This window comes from Oncorhynchus mykiss, unplaced genomic scaffold (assembly GCF_013265735.2).
Source record: "Oncorhynchus mykiss isolate Arlee unplaced genomic scaffold, USDA_OmykA_1.1 un_scaffold_302, whole genome shotgun sequence".
Taxonomy (NCBI): domain Eukaryota; kingdom Metazoa; phylum Chordata; class Actinopteri; order Salmoniformes; family Salmonidae; genus Oncorhynchus; species Oncorhynchus mykiss.
Window position 1 is genome coordinate 175,475 of NW_023493751.1, and position 14,380 is coordinate 189,854.

The following is a 14,380-nucleotide window of genomic DNA, read 5'->3' on the forward strand; positions in this document are numbered from 1 at the left end:
TCCTGTAACACTGATGTCAAAATGTCAGATGAAAAAGCAAGAAATTACTTACTTTCAGAGGAGCAGCGTAGCACACACCATTGAGGCCCACAAACAAAGCTGTGGATAGTTTCCTTGAAGCCAGAGCATGAAGAAAGAACAAATACAAAAGCCGAAAGAGGGACCTTTAGATCTTCAGTCTAACGCTCTCCCAACTGAGCTATTTCGGCAATTCACTAATTTTAATTCTGTGGCACCCTTGACAATTCACATGCATGTGACTCACAATTTTGACACTCAAAATGTACATCATAGCCAATATGGGGATCGAACCCATGACCTTGGCGTTATTAGCACCACACTCTAACCAACTCAGCTAACCGGCCATTTGCTATTTTGTTCAATTGTTGAAATGCACCGAGCCTCTGCAAGTGCTGGCACGTAAACAAACAAGTCCACCAACAGCATAGCCTGACAAGACTGGACCCTCTAGGTTGCTTCTTGCGGAAATTCCAAACGGCTGGGGAATTAGCTCAAATGCTTTGCATGCGTGAGGTAGTGGGATCGATGCCTGCATTCTCCAAAAGCAAATTCTTTCATGGATCCAAGAAAACTCCAGTTCACACTTCATGCAGCCTTGTCTTACGACAACCTACTGTCATGTAAACAATGACAAGAAACTTTCCTGTAACACTGATGTCAAAATGTCAGATGAAAAAGCAAGAAATTACTTACTTTCAGAGGAGCAGCGTAGCACACACCATTGAGGCCCACAAACAAAGCTGTGGATAGTTTCCTTGAAGCCAGAGCATGAAGTAAGAACAAATACAAATGCCGAAACAGGGACCTTTAGATCTTCAGTCTAACGCTCTCCCAACTGAGCTATTTCGGCAATTCACTAATTTTAATTCTGTGGCACCCTTGACAATTCACATGCATGTGACTCACAATTTTGACACTCAAAATGTACATCATAGCCAGTACGGGGATCGAACCCATGACCTTGGCATTATTAGCACCACACTCTAACCAACTCAGCTAACCGGCCATTTGCTATTTTGCTCAATTGTTGAAATGCACCGAGCCTCTGCAAGTGCTGGCACGTAAACAAACAAGTCCACCAACAGCATAGCCTGACAAGACTGGACCCTCTAGGTTGCTTCTTGCGGAAATTCCAAACGGCTGGGGAATTAGCTCAAATGCTTTGCATGCGTGAGGTAGTGGGATCGATGCCTGCATTCTCCAAAAGCAAATTCTTTCATGGATCCAAGAAAACTCCAGTTCACACTTCATGCAGCCTTGTCTTACGACAACCTACTGTCATGTAAACAATGACAAAAAACTTTCCTGTAACACTGATGTCAAAATGTCAGATGAAAAAGCAAGAAATTACTTACTTTCAGAGGAGCAGCGTAGCACACACCATTGAGGCCCACAAACAACGCTGTGGATAGTTTCCTTGAAGCCAGAGCATGAAGAAAGAACAAATACAAATGCCGAAACCCGGGACCTTTAGATCTTCAGTCTAACGCTCTCCCAACTGAGCTATTTCGGCAATTCACTAATTTTAATTCTGTGGCACCCTTGACAATTCACATGCATGTGACTCACAATTTTGACACTCAAAACGTACATCATAGCCAGTACGGGGATCGAACCCATGACCTTGGCGTTATTAGCACCACACTCTAACCAACTGAGCTAACCAGCCATTTGCTATTTTGCTCAATTGTGGCAATGCACCGAGCCTCTGCAAGTGCTGGCACGTAAACAAACAAGTCCACCAACAGCATAGCCTGACGAGACTGGACCCTCTAGGTTGCTTCTTGCGGAAATTCCAAACGTCTGGGGAATTAGCTCAAATGCTTTGCATGCGTGAGGTAGTGGGATCGATGCCTGCATTCTCCAAAAGCAAATTCTTTCATGGATCCAAGAAAACTCCAGTTCACACTTCATGCAGCCTTGTCTTACGACAACCTACTGTCATGTAAACAATGACAAGAAACTTTCCTGTAACACTGATGTCAAAATGTCAGATGAAAAAGCAAGAAATTACTTACTTTCAGAGGAGCAGCGTAGCACACACCATTGAGGCCCACAAACAAAGCTGTGGATAGTTTCCTTGAAGCCAGAGCATGAAGAAAGAACAAATACAAATGCCGAAACCCGGGATCGAACCAGGGACGTTTAGATCTTCAGTCTAACGCTCTCCCAACTGAGCTATTTCGGCAATTCACTAATATCAATTCTGTGGCACCCTTGACAATTCACATGCATGTGACTCACAATTTTGACACTCAAAATGTACATCATAGCCAGTACGGGGATCGAACCCATGACCTTGGCATTATTAGCACCACACTCTAACCAACTGAGCTAACCAGCCATTTGCCATTTTGCTCAATTGTGGCAATGCACCGAGCCTCTGCAAGTGCTGGCACGTAAACAAACAAGTCCACCAACAGCATAGCCTGACGAGACTGGACCCTCTAGGTTGCTTCTTGCGGAAATTCCAAACGTCTGGGGAATTAGCTCAAATGCTTTGCATGCGTGAGGTAGTGGGATCGATGCCTGCATTCTCCAAAAGCAAATTCTTTCATGGATCCAAGAAAACTCCAGTTCACACTTCATGCAGCCTTGTCTTACGACAACCTACTGTCATATAAACAATGACAAGAAACTCTCATGTAACACTGATGTCACAATGTCAGATGAAAAAGAAAGACATTACTTACTTTCAGAGGAGCAGCGTATCACACACTCTAACCAACTGAGCTAACCGGCCGCTGGCTACAGAGCACTATTGTTGAGATGCACCGAGCCTCTGTAAGTGCTGGAGCACAAACTAACAAGTCCACCAACAGCATAGCCTGACAAGACTGGACACTCTTGGTTGCTCCTTGTGGCAATTCCAAACAGCTGGGGAATTTGATCAATTGGTATTGTGTTTGCTTAGCATGCTATAGTTAGTGGGATCGATTCCCGCAATCCCCAAAAACAATTTTTGTTGTGGATCCAAGAAAGCTCCAGTTCACACTTCATGCAGCCTTGTCTTACGACAACCTACTCTCATGTAACAATGACAAGAAACTTTCCTGTAACACTGATGTCAAAATGTCAGATGAAAAAGCAAGAAATTACTTACTTTCAGAGGAGCAGCGTAGCACACACCATTGAGGCCCACAAACAAAGCTGTGGATAGTTTCCTTGAAGCCAGAGCATGAAGAAAGAACAAATACAAATGCCGAAACCCGGGATCGAACCAGGGACGTTTAGATCTTCAGTCTAACGCTCTCCCAACTGAGCTATTTCGGCAATTCACTAATATCAATTCTGTGGCACCCTTGACAATTCACATGCATGTGACTCACAATTTTGACACTCAAAATGTACATCATAGCCAGTACGGGGATCGAACCCATGACCTTGGCATTATTAGCACCACACTCTAACCAACTGAGCTAACCAGCCATTTGCCATTTTGCTCAATTGTGGCAATGCACCGAGCCTCTGCAAGTGCTGGCACGTAAACAAACAAGTCCACCAACAGCATAGCCTGACGAGACTGGACCCTCTAGGTTGCTTCTTGCGGAAATTCCAAACGTCTGGGGAATTAGCTCAAATGCTTTGCATGCGTGAGGTAGTGGGATCGATGCCTGCATTCTCCAAAAGCAAATTCTTTCATGGATCCAAGAAAACTCCAGTTCACACTTCATGCAGCCTTGTCTTACGACAACCTACTGTCATATAAACAATGACAAGAAACTGTCATGTAACAATGACAAGAAACTCTCATGTAACACTGATGTCACAATGTCAGATGAAAAAGAAAGACATTACTTACTTTCAGAGGAGCAGCGTATCACACACTCTAACCAACTGAGCTAACCGGCCGCTGGCTACAGAGCACAATTGTTGAGATGCACCGAGCCTCTGCAAGTGCTGGAGCACAAACTAACAAGTCCACCAACAGCATAGCCTGACAAGACTGGACACTCTTGGTTGCTCCTTGTGGCAATTCCAAACAGCTGGGGAATTTGATCAATTGGTATTGTGTTTGCTTAGCATGCTATAGGTAGTGGGATTGATTCCCGCATTCCCCAAAAACATTTTTTTTTGTGGATCCAAGAAAGCCCCACTTCACACTTCATGCAGCCTTGTCTTACGACAACCTACTGTCATGTAACAATGTCTGTAACACTGATGTCAAAATGTCAGATGAAAAAGCAAGAAATTACTTACTTTCAGAGGAGCAGCGTAGCACACACCATTGAGGCCCACAAACAAAGCTGTGGATAGTTTCCTTGAAGCCAGAGCATGAAGAAAGAACAAACACAAATGTCGAAACCGAACCAAGGACCTTTAGATCTTCAGTCTAACGCTCTCCCAACTGAGATATTTCGGCAATTCACTAATTTTAATTCTGTGGCACCCTTGACAATTCACATGCATGTGACTCACAATTTTGACACTCAAAATGTACATCATAGCCAATATGGGGATCGAACCCATGACCGTGGCGTTATTAGCACCACACTCTAACCAACTGAGCTAACCGGCCATTTGCTATTTTGCTCAATTGTTGAAATGCACCGAGCCTCTGCAAGTGCTGGCACGTAAACAAACAAGTCCACCAACAGCATAGCCTGACAAGACTGGACCCTCTAGGTTGCTTCTTGCGGAAGTTCCAAACGGCTGGGGAATTAGCTTAAATGCTTAGCATGCTATAGGTAGTGGGATCGATGCCCGCATTCCCCAAAAACATTTTTTTTTGTTGATCCAAGAAAGCTTCAGTTCACACTTCATGCAGCCTTGTCTTACGACAACCTACTGTCATGTAACAATGACAAGTAACTTTCCTGTAACACTGATGTCAAAATGTCAGATGAAAAAGCAAGAAATGACTTACTTTCAGAGGAGCAGAGTAGCACACACCATTGAGGCCCACAAACAAAGCTGTGGATAGTTTCCTTGAAGCCAGAGCATGAAGATAGAACAAATACAAATGCCGAAACCAGGGATCGAACCAGGGACCTTTAGATCTTCAGTCTAACGCTCTCCCAACTGAGCTATTTCGGCATTTCACTAATTTTAATTCTGTGGCACCCTTGACAATTCACATGCATGTGACTCACAATTTTGACACTCAAAATGTACATCATAGCCAGTACGGGGATCGAACCCATGACCTTGGCGTTATTAGCACCACACTCTAACCAACTTAGCTAACCGGCCATTTGCTATTTTGCTCAATTGTTGAAATGCACCGAGCCTCTGCAAGTGCTGGCACGTAAACAAACAAGTCCACCAACAGCATAGCCTGACAAGACTGGACCCTCTAGGTTGCTTCTTGCGGAAATTCCAAACGGCTGGGGAATTAGCTCAAATGCTTTGCATGCGTGAGGTAGTAGTACAATTCACATGCATGTGACTCACAATTTTGACACTCAAAATGTACATCATAGCCAGTACGGGGATCGAACCCATGACCTTGGCGTTATTAGCACCACACTCTAACCAACTGAGCTAACCGGCCATTTGCTATTTTGCTCAATTGTTGAAATGCACCGAGCCTCTGCAAGTGCTGGCACGTAAACAAACAAGTCCACCAACAGCATAGCCTGACAAGACTGGACCCTCTAGGTTGCTTCTTGCGGAAATTCCAAACGGCTGGGGAATTAGCTCAAATGCTTTGCATGCGTGAGGTAGTGGGATCGATGCCTGCATTCTCCAAAAGCAAATTCTTTCATGGATCCAAGAAAACTCCAGTTCACACTTCATGCAGCCTTGTCTTACGACAACCTACTGTCATGTAAACAATGACAAGAAACTGTCCTGTAACACTGATGTCAAAATGTCAGATGAAAAAGCAAGAAATTACTTACTTTCAGAGGAGCAGAGTAGCACACACCATTGAGGCCCACAAACAAAGCTGTGGATAGTTTCCTTGAAGCCAGAGCATGAAGAAAGAACAAATACAAATGCCGAAACCCGGGATCGAACCAGGGAACTTTAGATCTTCAGTCTAACGCTCTCCCAACTGAGCTATTTCGGCAATTCACTAATTTTAATTCTGTGGCACCCTTGACAATTCACATGCATGTGACTCACAATTTTGACACTCAAAATGTACATCATAGCCAGTACGGGGATCGAACCCATGACCTTGGCGTTATTAGCACCACACTCTAACCAACTGAGCTAACCGGCCATTTGCCATTTTGCTCAATTGTGGTAATGCACCGAGCCTCTGCAAGTGCTGGCACGTAAACAAACAAGTCCACCAACAGCATAGCCTGACGAGACTGGACCCTCTAGGTTGCTTCTTGCGGAAATTCCAAACGTCTGGGGAATTAGCTCAAATGCTTTGCATGCGTGAGGTAGTGGGATCGATGCCTGCATTCTCCAAAAGCAAATTCTTTCATGGATCCAAGAAAACTCCAGTTCACACTTCATGCAGCCTTGTCTTACGACAACCTACTGTCATGTAAACAATGACAAGAAACTTTCCTGTAACACTGATGTCAAAATGTCAGATGAAAAAGCAAGAAATTACTTACTTTCAGAGGAGCAGAGTAGCACACACCATTGAGGCCCACAAACAAAGCTGTGGATAGTTTCCTTGAAGCCAGAGCATGAAGAAAGAACAAATACAAATGCCAAAACCCGGGATCTAACCAGGGACCTTTAGATCTTCAGTCTAACGCTCTCCCAACTGAGCTATTTCAGCAATTCACTAATTTTAATTCTGTGGCACCCTTGACAATTCACATGCATGTGACTCACAATTTTGACACTCAAAATGTACATCATAGCCAGTACGGGGATCGAACCCATGACCTTGGCGTTATTAGCACCACACTCTAACCAACTGAGCTAACCAGCCATTTGCTATTTTGCTCAATTGTGGCAATGCACCGAGCCTCTGCAAGTGCTGGCACGTAAACAAACAAGTCCACCAACAGCATAGCCTGACAAGACTGGACCCTCTAGGTTGCTTCTTGCGGAAGTTCCAAACGGCTGGGGAATTAGCTTAAATGCTTAGCATGCTATAGGTAGTGGGATCGATGCCCGCATTCCCCAAAAACATTTTTTTTTGAAAAAGCAAGAAATTACTTACTTTCAGAGGAGCAGAGTAGCACACACCATTGAGGCCCACAAACAAAGCTGTGGATAGTTTCCTTGAAGCCAGAGCATGAAGAAAGAACAAATACAAATGCCAAAACCCGGGATCTAACCAGGGACCTTTAGATCTTCAGTCTAACGCTCTCCCAACTGAGCTATTTCAGCAATTCACTAATTTTAATTCTGTGGCACCCTTGACAATTCACATGCATGTGACTCACAATTTTGACACTCAAAATGTACATCATAGCCAGTACGGGGATCGAACCCATGACCTTGGCGTTATTAGCACCACACTCTAACCAACTGAGCTAACCAGCCATTTGCTATTTTGCTCAATTGTGGCAATGCACCGAGCCTCTGCAAGTGCTGGCACGTAAACAAACAAGTCCACCAACAGCATAGCCTGACAAGACTGGACCCTCTAGGTTGCTTCTTGCGGAAGTTCCAAACGGCTGGGGAATTAGCTTAAATGCTTAGCATGCTATAGGTAGTGGGATCGATGCCCGCATTCCCCAAAAACATTTTTTTTTGTTGATCCAAGAAAGCTTCAGTTCACACTTCATGCAGCCTTGTCTTACGACAACCTACTGTCATGTAACAATGACAAGTAACTTTCCTGTAACACTGATGTCAAAATGTCAGATGAAAAAGCAAGAAATTACTTACTTTCAGAGGAGCAGCGTAGCACACACCATTGAGGCCCACAAACAAAGCTGTGGATAGTTTCCTTGAAGCCAGAGCATGAAGAAAGAACAAATACAAATGCCGAAACCAGGGATCGAACCAGGGACCTTTAGATCTTCAGTCTAACGCTCTCCCAACTGAGCTATTTCGGCATTTCACTAATTTTAATTCTGTGGCACCCTTGACAATTCACATGCATGTGACTCACAATTTTGACACTCAAAATGTACATCATAGCCAGTACGGGGATCGAACCCATGACCTTGGCATTATTAGCACCACACTCTAACCAACTGAGCTAACCAGCCATTTGCTATTTTGCTCAATTGTGGCAATGCACCGAGCCTCTGCAAGTGCTGGCACGTAAACAAACAAGTCCACCAACAGCATAGCCTGACGAGACTGGACCCTCTAGGTTGCTTCTTGCGGAAATTCCAAACGGCTGGGGAATTAGCTCAAATGCTTTGCATGCGTGAGGTAGTGGGATCGATGCCTGCATTCTCCAAAAGCAAATTCTTTCATGGATCCAAGAAAACTCCAGTTCACACTTCATGCAGCCTTGTCTTACGACAACCTACTGTCATGTAAACAATGACAAGAAACTGTCATGTAACAATGACAAGAAACTCTCATGTAACACTGATGTCACAATGTCAGATGAAAAAGAAAGACATTACTTACTTTCAGAGGAGCAGCGTATCACACACTCTAACCAACTGAGCTAACCGGCCGCTGGCTACAGAGCACAATTGTTGAGATGCACCGAGCCTCTGCAAGTGCTGGAGCACAAACTAACAAGTCCACCAACAGCATAGCCTGACAAGACTGGACACTCTTGGTTGCTCCTTGTGGCAATTCCAAACAGCTGGGGAATTTGATCAATTGGTATTGTGTTTGCTTAGCATGCTATAGTTAGTGGGATCGATTCCCGCAATCCCCAAAAACAATTTTTGTTGTGGATCCAAGAAAGCTCCAGTTCACACTTCATGCAGCCTTGTCTTACGACAACCTACTGTCATGTAACAATGACAAGCAACTTTCCTGTAACACTGATGTCAAAATGTCAGATGAAAAAGCAAGAAATCACTTACTTTCAGAGGAGCAGCGTAGCACACACCATTGAGGCCCACAAACAAAGCTGTGGATAGTTTCCTTGAAGCCAGAGGATGAAGATAGAACAAATACAAATGCCGAAACCAGGGATCGAACCAGGGACCTTTAGATCTTCAGTCTAATGCTCTCCCAACTGAGCTATTTCGGCATTTCACTAATTTTAATTCTGTGGCACCCTTGACAATTCACATGCATGTGACTCACAATTTTGACACTCAAAATGTACATCATAGCCAGTACGGGGATCAAACCCATGACCTTGGCGTTATTAGCACCACACTCTAACCAACTGAGCTAACCGGCCATTTGCTATTTTGCTCAATTGTTGAAATGCACCGAGCCTCTGCAAGTGCTGGCACGTAAACAAACAAGTCCACCAACAGCATAGCCTGACAAGACTGGACCCTCTAGGTTGCTTCTTGCGGAAATTCCAAACGGCTGGGGAATTAGCTCAAATGCTTTGCATGCGTGAGGTAGTGGGATCGATGCCTGCATTCTCCAAAAGCAAATTCTTTAATGGATCCAAGAAAACTCCAGTTCACACTTCATGCAGCCTTGTCTTACGACAACCTACTGTCATGTAAACAATGACAAGGAACTTTCCTGTAACACTGATGTCAAAATGTCAGATGAAAAAGCAAGAAATTACTTACTTTCAGAGGAGCAGAGTAGCACACACCATTGAGGCCCACAAACAAAGCTGTGGATAGTTTCCTTGAAGCCAGAGCATGAAGAAAGAACAAATGCCGAAACCCAGGATCGAACCAGGGACCTTTAGATCTTCAGTCTAACGCTCTCCCAACTGAGCTATTTCGGCAATTCACTAATTTTAATTCTGTGGCACCCTTGACAATTCACATGCATGTGACTCACAATTTTGACACTCAAAAAGTACATCATAGCCAGTACGGGGATCGAACCCATGACCTTGGCATTATCAGCACCACACTCTAACCAACTGAGCTAACCAGCCATTTGCCATTTTGCTCAATTGTGGCAATGCACCGAGCCTCTGCAAGTGCTGGCACGTAAACAAACAAGTCCACCAACAGCATAGCCTGACGAGACTGGACCCTCTAGGTTGCTTCTTGCGGAAATTCCAAACGTCTGGGGAATTAGCTCAAATGCTTTGCATGCGTGAGGTAGTGGGATCGATGCCTGCATTCTCCAAAAGCAAATTCTTTCATGGATCCAAGAAAACTCCAGTTCACACTTCATGCAGCCTTGTCTTACGACAACCTACTGTCATGTAAACAATGACAAGAAACTGTCATGTAACAATGACAAGAAACTCTCATGTAACACTGATGTCACAATGTCAGATGAAAAAGAAAGACATTACTTACTTTCAGAGGAGCAGCGTATCACACACTCTAACCAACTGAGCTAACCGGCCGCTGGCTACAGAGCACAATTGTTGAGATGCACCGAGCCTCTGTAAGTGCTGGAGCACAAACTAACAAGTCCACCAACAGCATAGCCTGACAAGACTGGACACTCTTGGTTGCTCCTTGTGGCAATTCCAAACAGCTGGGGAATTTGATCAATTGGTATTGTGTTTGCTTAGCATGCTATAGTTAGTGGGATCGATTCCCGCAATCCCCAAAAACAATTTTTGTTGTGGATCCAAGAAAGCTCCAGTTCACACTTCATGCAGCCTTGTCTTACGACAACCTACTGTCATGTAACAATGACAAGCAACTTTCCTGTAACACTGATGTCAAAATGTCAGATGAAAAAGCAAGAAATCACTTACTTTCAGAGGAGCAGCGTAGCACACACCATTGAGGCCCACAAACAAAGCTGTGGATAGTTTCCTTGAAGCCAGAGCATGAAGATAGAACAAATACAAATGCCGAAACCAGGGATCGAACCAGGGACCTTTAGATCTTCAGTCTAATGCTCTCCCAACTGAGCTATTTCGGCATTTCACCAATTTTAATTCTGTGGCACCCTTGACAATTCACATGCATGTGACTCACAATTTTGACACTCAAAATGTACATCATAGCCAGTACGGGGATCAAACCCATGACCTTGGCGTTATTAGCACCACACTCTAACCAACTGAGCTAACCGGCCATTTGCTATTTTGCTCAATTGTTGAAATGCACCGAGCCTCTGCAAGTGCTGGCACGTAAACAAACAAGTCCACCAACAGCATAGCCTGACAAGACTGGACCCTCTAGGTTGCTTCTTGCGGAAATTCCAAACGGCTGGGGAATTAGCTCAAATGCTTTGCATGCGTGAGGTAGTGGGATCGATGCCTGCATTCTCCAAAAGCAAATTCTTTAATGGATCCAAGAAAACTCCAGTTCACACTTCATGCAGCCTTGTCTTACGACAACCTACTGTCATGTAAACAATGACAAGGAACTTTCCTGTAACACTGATGTCAAAATGTCAGATGAAAAAGCAAGAAATTACTTACTTTCAGAGGAGCAGAGTAGCACACACCATTGAGGCCCACAAACAAAGCTGTGGATAGTTTCCTTGAAGCCAGAGCATGAAGAAAGAACAAATGCCGAAACCCGGGATCGAACCAGGGACCTTTAGATCTTCAGTCTAACGCTCTCCCAACTGAGCTATTTCGGCAATTCACTAATTTTAATTCTGTGGCACCCTTGACAATTCACATGCATGTGACTCACAATTTTGACACTCAAAATGTACATCATAGCCAGTACGGGGATCGAACCCATGACCTTGGCATTATTAGCACCACACTCTAACCAACTGAGCTAACCAGCCATTTGCCATTTTGCTCAATTGTGGCAATGCACCGAGCCTCTGCAAGTGCTGGCACGTAAACAAACAAGTCCACCAACAGCATAGCCTGACGAGACTGGACCCTCTAGGTTGCTTCTTGCGGAAATTCCAAACGTCTGGGGAATTAGCTCAAATGCTTTGCATGCGTGAGGTAGTGGGATCGATGCCTGCATTCTCCAAAAGCAAATTCTTTCATGGATCCAAGAAAACTCCAGTTCACACTTCATGCAGCCTTGTCTTACGACAACCTACTGTCATGTAAACAATGACAAGAAACTGTCATGTAACAATGACAAGAAACTCTCATGTAACACTGATGTCACAATGTCAGATGAAAAAGAAAGACATTACTTACTTTCAGAGGAGCAGCGTATCACACACTCTAACCAACTGAGCTAACCGGCCGCTGGCTACAGAGCACAATTGTTGAGATGCACCGAGCCTCTGTAAGTGCTGGAGCACAAACTAACAAGTCCACCAACAGCATAGCCTGACAAGACTGGACACTCTTGGTTGCTCCTTGTGGCAATTCCAAACAGCTGGGGAATTTGATCAATTGGTATTGTGTTTGCTTAGCATGCTATAGTTAGTGGGATCGATTCCCGCAATCCCCAAAAACAATTTTTGTTGTGGATCCAAGAAAGCTCCAGTTCACACTTCATGCAGCCTTGTCTTACGACAACCTACTGTCATGTAACAATGACAAGCAACTTTCCTGTAACACTGATGTCAAAATGTCAGATGAAAAAGCAAGAAATCACTTACTTTCAGAGGAGCAGCGTAGCACACACCATTGAGGCCCACAAACAAAGCTGTGGATAGTTTCCTTGAAGCCAGAGCATGAAGATAAAACAAATACAAATGCCGAAACCAGGGATCGAACCAGGGACCTTTAGAGCTTCAGTCTAATGCTCTCCCAACTGAGCTATTTCGGCATTTCACTAATTTTAATTCTGTGGCACCCTTGACAATTCACATGCATGTGACTCACAATTTTGACACTCAAAATGTACATCATAGCCAGTACGGGGATCGAACCCATGACCTTGGCGTTATTAGCACCACACTCTAACCAACTGAGCTAACCGGCCATTTGCTATTTTGCTCAATTGTTGAAATGCACCGAGCCTCTGCAAGTGCTGGCACGTAAACAAACAAGTCCACCAACAGCATAGCCTGACAAGACTGGACCCTCTAGGTTGCTTCTTGCGGAAATTCCAAACGGCTGGGGAATTAGCTCAAACGCTTTGCATGCGTGAGGTAGTGGGATCGATGCCTGCATTCTCCAAAAGCAAATTCTTTAATGGATCCAAGAAAACTCCAGTTCACACTTCATGCAGCCTTGTCTTACGACAACCTACTGTCATGTAAACAATGACAAAAAACTGTCATGTAACAATGACAAGAAACTCTCATGTAACACTGATGTCACAATGTCAGATGAAAAAGAAAGACATTACTTACTTTCAGAGGAGCAGCGTATCACACACTCTAACCATCTGAGCTAACCGGCCGCTGGCTACAGAGCACAATTGTTGAGATGCACCGAGCCTCTGTAAGTGCTGGAGCACAAACTAACAAGTCCACCAACAGCATAGCCTGACAAGACTGGACACTCTTGGTTGCTCCTTGTGGCAATTCCAAACAGCTGGGGAATTTGATCAATTGGTATTGTGTTTGCTTAGCATGCTATAGTTAGTGGGATCGATTCCCGCAATCCCCAAAAACAATTTTTGTTGTGGATCCAAGAAAGCTCCAGTTCACACTTCATGCAGCCTTGTCTTACGACAACCTACTGTCATGTAACAATGACAAGCAACTTTCCTGTAACACTGATGTCAAAATGTCAGATGAAAAAGCAAGAAATCACTTACTTTCAGAGGAGCAGCGTAGCACACACCATTGAGGCCCACAAACAAAGCTGTGGATAGTTTCCTTGAAGCCAGAGCATGAAGATAGAACAAATACAAATGCCGAAACCAGGGATCGAACCAGGGACCTTTAGATCTTCAGTCAAACGCTCTCCCAACTGAGCTATTTCGGCATTTCACTAATTTTAATTCTGTGGCACCCTTGACAATTCACATGCATGTGACTCACAATTTTGACACTCAAAATGTACATCATAGTCAGTACGGGGATCGAACCCATGACCTTGGCGTTATTAGCACCACACTCTAACCAACTGAGCTAACCAGCCATTTGCTATTTTGCTCAATTGTGGCAATGCACCGAGCCTCTGCAAGTGCTGGCACGTAAACAAACAAGTCCACCAACAGCATAGCCTGACAAGACTGGACCCTCTAGGTTGCTTCATGCAGACTTCATGCACACTTCATGCAGCCTTGTCTTACGACAACCTACAGTCATGTAAACAATGACAAGAAACTGTCATGTAACAATGACAAGAAACTCTCATGTAACACTGATGTCACAATGTCAGATGAAAAAGAAAGACATTACTTACTTTCAGAGGAGCAGCGTATCACACACTCTAACCAACTGAGCTAACCGGCCGCTGGCTACAGAGCACAATTGTTGAGATGCACCGAGCCTCTGCAAGTGCTGGAGCACAAACTAACAAGTCCACCAACAGCATAGCCTGACAAGACTGGACACTCTTGGTTGCTCCTTGTGGCAATTCCAAACAGCTGGGGAATTTGATCAATTGGTATTGTGTTTGCTTAGCATGCTATAGTTAGTGGGA

At 44.3% G+C, this 14,380-nt stretch overlaps 25 non-coding genes across 25 annotated transcripts; all 25 read right to left on the bottom strand.

Annotated features, from left to right (window-relative positions):
- Positions 1-1,616: 1,616 nt before the first annotated feature.
- On the bottom strand, positions 1,617-1,690 carry trnai-aau. The gene has a single exon. It is a non-coding gene; the product is annotated as a tRNA-Ile (tRNA).
- A 446-nt stretch (positions 1,691-2,136) lies between these two features.
- trnaf-gaa lies at positions 2,137-2,209 on the bottom strand. The gene has a single exon. It is a non-coding gene; the product is annotated as a tRNA-Phe (tRNA).
- Positions 2,210-2,291: 82 nt separating this feature from the next.
- On the bottom strand, positions 2,292-2,365 carry trnai-aau. Its single transcript has one exon. It is a non-coding gene; the product is annotated as a tRNA-Ile (tRNA).
- An 856-nt stretch (positions 2,366-3,221) lies between these two features.
- Positions 3,222-3,294, bottom strand: trnaf-gaa. Its single transcript has one exon. It is a non-coding gene; the product is annotated as a tRNA-Phe (tRNA).
- An 82-nt stretch (positions 3,295-3,376) lies between these two features.
- trnai-aau lies at positions 3,377-3,450 on the bottom strand. The gene has a single exon. It is a non-coding gene; the product is annotated as a tRNA-Ile (tRNA).
- Positions 3,451-4,466: 1,016 nt separating this feature from the next.
- Positions 4,467-4,540, bottom strand: trnai-aau. The gene has a single exon. It is a non-coding gene; the product is annotated as a tRNA-Ile (tRNA).
- A 445-nt stretch (positions 4,541-4,985) lies between these two features.
- On the bottom strand, positions 4,986-5,058 carry trnaf-gaa. The gene has a single exon. It is a non-coding gene; the product is annotated as a tRNA-Phe (tRNA).
- Positions 5,059-5,441: 383 nt separating this feature from the next.
- trnai-aau lies at positions 5,442-5,515 on the bottom strand. The gene has a single exon. It is a non-coding gene; the product is annotated as a tRNA-Ile (tRNA).
- Positions 5,516-5,961: 446 nt separating this feature from the next.
- On the bottom strand, positions 5,962-6,034 carry trnaf-gaa. Its single transcript has one exon. It is a non-coding gene; the product is annotated as a tRNA-Phe (tRNA).
- Positions 6,035-6,116: 82 nt separating this feature from the next.
- On the bottom strand, positions 6,117-6,190 carry trnai-aau. Its single transcript has one exon. It is a non-coding gene; the product is annotated as a tRNA-Ile (tRNA).
- Positions 6,191-6,791: 601 nt separating this feature from the next.
- Positions 6,792-6,865, bottom strand: trnai-aau. Its single transcript has one exon. It is a non-coding gene; the product is annotated as a tRNA-Ile (tRNA).
- Positions 6,866-7,351: 486 nt separating this feature from the next.
- On the bottom strand, positions 7,352-7,425 carry trnai-aau. The gene has a single exon. It is a non-coding gene; the product is annotated as a tRNA-Ile (tRNA).
- Positions 7,426-7,870: 445 nt separating this feature from the next.
- On the bottom strand, positions 7,871-7,943 carry trnaf-gaa. The gene has a single exon. It is a non-coding gene; the product is annotated as a tRNA-Phe (tRNA).
- An 82-nt stretch (positions 7,944-8,025) lies between these two features.
- On the bottom strand, positions 8,026-8,099 carry trnai-aau. The gene has a single exon. It is a non-coding gene; the product is annotated as a tRNA-Ile (tRNA).
- An 880-nt stretch (positions 8,100-8,979) lies between these two features.
- On the bottom strand, positions 8,980-9,052 carry trnaf-gaa. The gene has a single exon. It is a non-coding gene; the product is annotated as a tRNA-Phe (tRNA).
- Positions 9,053-9,134: 82 nt separating this feature from the next.
- On the bottom strand, positions 9,135-9,208 carry trnai-aau. Its single transcript has one exon. It is a non-coding gene; the product is annotated as a tRNA-Ile (tRNA).
- Positions 9,209-9,648: 440 nt separating this feature from the next.
- trnaf-gaa lies at positions 9,649-9,721 on the bottom strand. The gene has a single exon. It is a non-coding gene; the product is annotated as a tRNA-Phe (tRNA).
- An 82-nt stretch (positions 9,722-9,803) lies between these two features.
- Positions 9,804-9,877, bottom strand: trnai-gau. The gene has a single exon. It is a non-coding gene; the product is annotated as a tRNA-Ile (tRNA).
- An 880-nt stretch (positions 9,878-10,757) lies between these two features.
- trnaf-gaa lies at positions 10,758-10,830 on the bottom strand. The gene has a single exon. It is a non-coding gene; the product is annotated as a tRNA-Phe (tRNA).
- An 82-nt stretch (positions 10,831-10,912) lies between these two features.
- Positions 10,913-10,986, bottom strand: trnai-aau. Its single transcript has one exon. It is a non-coding gene; the product is annotated as a tRNA-Ile (tRNA).
- A 440-nt stretch (positions 10,987-11,426) lies between these two features.
- On the bottom strand, positions 11,427-11,499 carry trnaf-gaa. The gene has a single exon. It is a non-coding gene; the product is annotated as a tRNA-Phe (tRNA).
- Positions 11,500-11,581: 82 nt separating this feature from the next.
- On the bottom strand, positions 11,582-11,655 carry trnai-aau. The gene has a single exon. It is a non-coding gene; the product is annotated as a tRNA-Ile (tRNA).
- Positions 11,656-12,535: 880 nt separating this feature from the next.
- On the bottom strand, positions 12,536-12,608 carry trnaf-gaa. The gene has a single exon. It is a non-coding gene; the product is annotated as a tRNA-Phe (tRNA).
- Positions 12,609-12,690: 82 nt separating this feature from the next.
- On the bottom strand, positions 12,691-12,764 carry trnai-aau. Its single transcript has one exon. It is a non-coding gene; the product is annotated as a tRNA-Ile (tRNA).
- An 880-nt stretch (positions 12,765-13,644) lies between these two features.
- Positions 13,645-13,717, bottom strand: trnaf-gaa. Its single transcript has one exon. It is a non-coding gene; the product is annotated as a tRNA-Phe (tRNA).
- Between the last annotated feature and the right edge of the window lie 663 nt (positions 13,718-14,380).